A 7856-nucleotide genomic window follows, 5' to 3' on the forward strand; every position below is an offset into this window, starting at 1 on the left:
CTTCCACAAGACTGTCAGGCGACTCTTGTCAGTACTTTTCTTGATAAACAATTAGGGCTTTCCTATAAAATCTAGTTTTCTTTTGAAGTGTTTACAAGTACAAGTATTTCTTTTAAAAAATTAAGATTTGGTCTCCACAAAGACTTTTTACAAAATGTCTTGAAAAAAGGGGGTCATCTTATGTTCAGAAAAATATGCTAACTACATCAGTAAATAAAAGGCCATGTGATGATTTGTCTCTATTACAAATCATGTTCCTCCTCACCCTTTTAATGTGACCTTTCTGATTTCTTTAAGTTCTAGTCAAATTTTTGCTTTGGAGCCAGACATTTGGCTGCTACTTGCTGTGTTTTCCTGAAACACCAATTCAGAACGCTTTAATAACAAATAATCATATTACACATGCACTACAGTGAAAAAACGTCATCTTCAATACCAGATGGTGCTGTCTTACTGTATATTCAAGGTGTAGATTTTCATGTCGATATATCTGCAACTGTAGATGGTGCCAGATATGCATGACATGAGCCACCAGCTCCAACCTTTTATGGATAAAGTTGAAATGTTGATGTCCTTTTGGCTGCTCCTGTTTTGGTCGGGGTCACTACAGTCATATCCGCATTGATATTTGGCACAGGTTTTACAATGGCTGCCCTTCCTGTCGCAACTCCAGTTTCACCTGGACAAACACACAACCCCTGGTGTTCCAAAGAGGTCTCCCATCCAAGTACTAACCAGGTCCCACACTGCTTAGCTTCTGAGATCTGACAGGATCAGGCTCACACACAGCAGAAATGTTGCCAGCTGTGTTGTAGAAGCAAAAATTCATGCATTGCACTTTTTCCCCTACAACTCCAAATCAGAAAAAGGTGGGACAGTAAGGGGGGGAACGATGACAAGAAAATGCTGTGATCTTGTAGTAAGTATGAACCAAAGATATTTCATATTTTGTGTGGTCACCTTCATTCCATTTGTTAATATACATCCATTCCTACATTTTAGGCCTGTGAGCAATTTCTTCTAAATACAGGGATTAAAGTAAAAATTTTACAGCCAATTTACTTGAGACAAGTCAGGGATCAGGACATGGATACATGGACATTTCCAAGTCACTGATTGTGTCATAGTTTCTCTCTGTCATAGCCCTTTGTCTCCCCCTATTGTCCTCTTTTATATCAGTTTTGTGTTTTTGTATTCTAGATTCTTAATCTGTTTAGTATTTGTTCAATTTCTCTTCTTTGACTATTTAGTTCCAGTCTTGTTTTCTCTGTGTGTTTGTATTTTGGCTTTTTTTTTTTTTCTTTCAGTGTCTTTCGCTTTTCACTCACCTCTGTTCAGTTCTTTATAATTTTTCCTTTTGTTTAATTAGTATTCATTTCTTCAGTGTGGGTTCTCTGTTTTTTTAATATTGTGCCAAATCACAACAAAGCTGCCTCAAGATGCTTCACACAAAGTCTAACCTTAACAACCTGTACACCCTAATCCCAGAGAAACCACTATATCACGCTACCCTTTGTGTTTTCCAAGTTTGCCTGCCATATTTGGACGCTTTCACCAGTTAATAGATTTCTGTGTTTTGGACCCTTTATTCTGCCTTCTGGACAATCTGTCACCAATATCGGACTGATCATGTGCCTCAACCTTTGACCTGTTACTGATTTAGTCAATAAAAAGACTTTTTGTAGTTCCTTGTGGTCTAATTATCCACAAACTGTGACATCTTGGGCTTGGTTTACATCACTCATTGAGAAATAAAAACAGTATGGTCAATCTGTGTGAAGCATCCTTTAGACTACTAGACAAGCCTCTGCAATGCACTGTTGGAGAAATGTTGCCACAAGGTGTGACACACTAAGTTGGAAAAACAAAATGTTGTCCAACTCTAGGTAGTTAAATATATGTGGGATATGAGGGATATGAGCTGTATTTTGTGAACAGAAGAGATAAAAGGGGCGGTGGTGTTGCTCTGTACATAAAGGCAGATCTGATATGTACAATTGTAGAAGAAATGACAACTGTGGATGACATCATAGAAATTGTAACAGTGGAACTTGTACATGAAACATCTAAAAATATTTTAATCAGTTGTGTATACAGAGCACCAGACACTTGTGTTGTGAAATTTACAGATAGAATAATAGAGTTATTCCATCAAATTAAAAACAAAACGCTTTTTATACGTGGAGACTTTAACATTAACATAGAGAGCTCCAGTTGCCAAAGAATAAGTGATTTTGTGAATTCAATGTATAGTTTGGGGTTATTCCACTTGATAACAAAACCAACCAGAATCACATCGCAAAGTGCAACGGTAATCGACAATATATTTACAAATAGAACAGATGAAATTATCAGGAATGGGATCTTGATGACAGATGTTAGTGATCATTTACCAGTCTTTTCAATATTTAAATATAAAAATAGGTACAAGAAAAAAACTGTTATAAACTTTAAAAGAGACAAGTCAGTAAAAGCCTTAGCGGCATTAAAATATGATCTTAAAAATCAAAATTGGGAAGAAGTTTATGTCAGTAATGTTAATGTAGCATATAACTCATTTATGAAAATATTGATGAAATCATATAATAAAAACTGTAAATTAATAGAAATTAGTAAGAAAAGAGTAAATAAACCATGGCTGACAAAGGGAATAAAAAATGCTTGTGCAAAGAAAAACTATTTATACAGGTGCTTTTTAAAAATGCAAACAAAGGAAACAGAACACAGATACAAAAAATATAAAAATAAACTATTGACAATAATTAGGAAACAAAAAAAGATTATTATAGTGAACAATTAAATAAGAATAAAGATAATATGAGGGCAACATGGGGAATTATAAAAAGTGTGATTGAAAGTGATGGAGCGAAAGCAACTTTTCCAAATTACTTTGTCAAAGAAAATAAAGAGATATTTGACATAAAAGAAGTGGCAAATGGGTTTAATGATTATTTTTCAAATGTAGGATCAAGTCTGGTGGGAAATAAACCAATAGTAGAAGATACATTACATACACTTGTAAATACGGTCAATAGTATTTTCCTGGACAATGTGGAAAAAGATGAAATAAGAAATATTGTAAAAAAAAAAACTGTGTAAGCAAAAGATCAACTGACCATGAAGATTTAGACATGATGACTGTAAAAAGTATAATAGAAACTGTTATTGAACCATTTACTTATATTTGCAATCTGTCTCTGTCAACAGGGATTTTTCCAGATGAAATGAAAATTGCCAAGGTAGTCCCATTATATAAAAATGGAGACAAACATAAATTCTCTAATTACAGGCCAGTATCATTGCTTCCACAGTTTTCTAAAATTATGGAAAAAGTTTTTGTGACAAGGTTGGATAAATTCACTGAGAAACATCATATTTTAAATAATGCTCAGTATGGATTCAGAACAAAACATTCGACAGCTATGGCAATTATGGAATTAATAGAGAAAATATCAACAACAATAGAAAATAAGGATTATTTTGTAAGTATTTTTATTGACTTGAAAAAAGCTCAAGATTGCTTCACAAGTTACAACAATATGGAATAAGAGGTATTGCACATCAGTGGGTAAAAAGCTACTTAGACAATAGAAAACAGTTTGTTCAGATAAATAATATCAAATCAGAATTGTGTAATATTGCTTATGGAGTACCACAAGGATCAGTACTTGGACCCAAACTGTTTATTTTGTATATCAATGATTTTGTGAATGTATCTAATGTGCTTGGTAGCATTTTATTTGCTGATGATACAACACTGTTTTACTCTGGATCAGATATACAGGAAGTAGCACAAGTGATAAAAACAGAATTGGAAAAGGTTAAGCATTGGTTTGATATAAACAGACTGTCACTAAATATTAATAAGACAAATTTCATATTGTTTAATGACAGAGCAAAAAAAATAACGTGTCATTACAAATAGATGGAATGGATATACAAAGGGTAAAAGAAATGAAATTTTTAGGAGTCATAATTGATGAAGATCTTACATGGAAGTCACACATAAATTACATAAAAGGAAAAATAGCGAAAGCCATTGCTGTTTTGCATAAAGTAAAATATTCATTAAATAGTTATGGTTTATTAACATTGTACAATTCATTGATTTTCCCATATTTAACTTATTGTGTAGAAATCTGGGGATCAACATATACAACTTATATACAACCTTTGTTTATTCTGCAGAAAAGGGCTTTAAGGGTGATTAGCAACAGTGGTTTTAGAGATCCATCTAATCCATTACAGGGTACTTAAATTTCGTGATTTGGTCGATTTGAAAATATTACAAACAATGTACCAAGCAAATAAAAATACTTTACCAACAAACATTCAAAATATGTTTGAGAAAAGAGTAAGTAGTTATAAACTGAAAGGAATAGAAGTCTTTAGAAAACCAAGATACAGAACCAGAGTAAAAGAACGGAGTATTGCAGTAAATGGTGTAAAATTATGGAACAATCTCAACAAAGAAATTAAAGAATTAAGGTCGCTTAAATTATTTAAAAAACGTATTAAACTAGATGTATTAAGTAAGTATGAAACTATAAAATAAGTTAGTGGGCTGTAAGGAAGTTAAAAAAAATGTAATTTGTTAATAATGTATAAAATGTTTTAAGTTTAAAAATGTAACCTGTCAGAGATGTAATCTATTTAATAATAGTCATAATTATGAAATAAGTCAGTGGTATGTGACAAGTTAAAGAAATACAATCTGTTAAATAATGTTGAAAAATGACGCTGGATATTGAAAGATTGTATTGTAAAAAGGGGCAGAAAATATAAGACTTGTTCTTCTCTCTGCTCCTTTTCATTCTGGTAATGGAGATGCTTTATTTCTGCTTTTCTGTTTTTTCTTTTAAATGAATGAAATAAATAAATAAATGTTGATCTTTTGCGAAAATGCTGTTTTAGCAATTCGGATGTTTCAAGTATTCTGATATAAGCTGCTAATGATCTGCTTAATATAGATATGGTCCTTTAGTGTGACAAGGCTCCTTATGATATAGCAAGTTGGCAGAAATCACTTGGCTGGATGAGAATATGCATTGAATACTACATGAATGGTGCTTGCTTTCTATTAAACTTCTAAATTCCAAAGTAAAAGCATTATATTGTTTGGACGCCGCTTTGCACTCCACCAGTTTTGAAGGAGTGTCCCTTTAAATGGATGTGTGCACACAAAGTCAAACTCGTGCACAAGCCTAGTTCTCAAAAGCCAGGATGGTAATTATGGGTCTAAATCTGACAATGTCCAACCGCCAATGCCTGACTGTGTGAAGGGTTACGGATTATGCAGAGGGTGTTAATGCACACATACACACTGGAAAGTGGACCCGTGCCACATCACCCACTTTACCCCCCGGCTGCACTTTACCAAAAGCTCTTCTTCACATACACTTTGTGTTATTCATGGTTTTCCATCTCTCACAGACAGGGTAGCTCAGTGGGATAAATTGGGTTGTCTATATGTAGACCTGGGTTTGATTTCCAGTCACACTACCTGTCTGTGTCCTTGGACAACACATTTCATCTGCATTGTGTCAGTCCACCCAGCTGTAAATGGATACCTACTTTGGATGGGCAAGTGACCTGTAATGCACCACTGTCCCCTCCAGGGGGTGGCGTAGACTCATTTGCTTCATGCAGTGGAATCCAGGGAAGAATAAAATTAACTGAACTTTTAATAAAGCTAACTGAATGTAGGCTTTCACCATTTTATTCAAGAAGGCACCATAGTTTTTTCTCCAGCTTTACTTAAAATATAATTTAAATATAAAATAAACACCAGCCCCAACCCTACATGTAAACCCAAAATTAAACCTAATACTAATTGTAAATCTGGAGTCTGGGGTGTGAAATTTGCCACGTTACATCATCGACCATACCATGGTGGATCCACCTTGGGTGCTGGATGGCAACTGGCCAATCTCAAGTTAACTCTCGAAAATAGTCTATCTGCTTCAGCCATGTGAAGAGTTGGCATCCCCTTGGTCTTCTCCAGCCACTGGGGTCCTCAACACTGAGGCACCTCATTCCCAGAGAAATGCCCCACATGGTCAAAATGTTGTAGCTGACATTCTGTCACAATAAATGGACTGCATTTATACAGCGCTTTTCCATCTGCATCAGACGCTCAAAGCCAATTTACCAATAATGCCTCACATTCACCCCAAAGTGAGGATGCTGCCATACAAGGCACTCACTACACACCGGGAGCAATAGGGGATTAAAGACCTTACCCAAGGGCCCTTACTGATTTTCCAGTCAGGCTGGGATTTGAACCGAGGATCTTCTGGTCTCAAGCCCAATGCTTTAACCACTAGACCATCACCTCCCCCAAACACAATGCAGGTAATACTCCTCACCTTAATCTCTGTAAGTATGTGTTTGACACAAAGTCATTCAGTGGAACCCAAGGATCCTCTGAAGAGACCAAGTACCATAGATATCCAGTTATTGTCTTAGATCGCTGGGTACTGTCCAAGGCTGACAAACGTACAGTGGGACAGGTAGCACTAGGACCATAAGGACTTTGACCATTGTTCTCCTAAGAAGAAATCAGCATCACCACATACCTCTATCCAGCAACCTCATGACTAACCCTAACCCTATGTTGGTCCAACAATTACTTTTATTTTTTTTTAAGTGTTTCTTGGTTGTTTTGTTTGGAAATGTCCTTTTAACAATTGTTCTCACTGCCCTTTTTGGAACATTTGCTGAGTCTGGGCCGCTACCTGGTGATTCTTGTGTATTTAATGCAATGCTACGAGACAAAATGTTGCTTTTGTGGATCTCCGAACTGAAATATCCTGTTGCCTCACCAGTTAGCTGAGTTCTGGCTAAAACATGACACGTATATCCTCCTGACTACCTTCCTGGTAGGCAGGAGGATATATTGCATAACTTGTACTGAGTCACTCCGGTGCCTCGAAGACATATTTTGTGCTTCCTTCATTACTGCACCAGGCGGGCAAGAACATGGCACGTTCCCTGTGTGTATGTGTGTGTGCGTGTGCATGCACGAGCTGGAGAGACATGTCCTGCTACTATGTTCTCAGGCAGACAGATTCACTCTTCTGCACACACATGTCGAAGAAACACAGTGTGACATGTAAAGAGGGAGTTTTAGTCGGAGAAGAACTGACACAGATATTCCTGTGACGGGAGCCTCCCTCCCTAAGGGTTGTGCACGGGCTTGTTCCAGCAACATTCCTCCACTCAGCTGCTTCTGAACGGCACATTCCACAGGGACTGAGACAAAAAAGAGAGAGAGGGTGAGGAAAAAGAGGGGAAGGAGAATCATGAAGCAAGAAAACAGAGTGAAGTTTAGCAGTTCATAAGGGAATACAGTACCTTCTTCAGCTGTTAACCTTGTTATTAAATGCTTGTCTGCAAGGAGAGATCAAAGGTCAGGGCCAGAAACAGAACAGTTCACTTACCCATAATTCTCTGCACTGGCTCAAAGCCAGCACTTACTCAAATAAAAACAAGCCATCACAGCTGAGGTGGTAGTGCGGGATGTTTGATCCCTGAGTGCCAGGAGCTTGGACGGTGCTTATTGTCCCACATGTGAAAATTCATAGAAACAGCGTTGTGGACAATGTTCACGTCAGTAATTGCTCACCTGCCAACTGAAAAGTTAACTGTAACCACTGGAACATTTTGCTGAAGCTACCGCTCATTGCTTTAATTATATGAATTTTGCTTTTCTCGGCTCTAAAACTCTTAAAAAGACAGATCTAAAGAGGTGACGTTTTAATGCTTTAGCATGAATATGGAGGTTCTCAAAAAGCTTTTGCATACCAATATTGGCTGATGATAAAGATGCACACAAATGATTCACTGAAACAGGA

This window comes from Thalassophryne amazonica, chromosome 22, assembly GCF_902500255.1.
Source record: "Thalassophryne amazonica chromosome 22, fThaAma1.1, whole genome shotgun sequence".
NCBI classification, from domain to species: Eukaryota; Metazoa; Chordata; class Actinopteri; order Batrachoidiformes; family Batrachoididae; genus Thalassophryne; species Thalassophryne amazonica.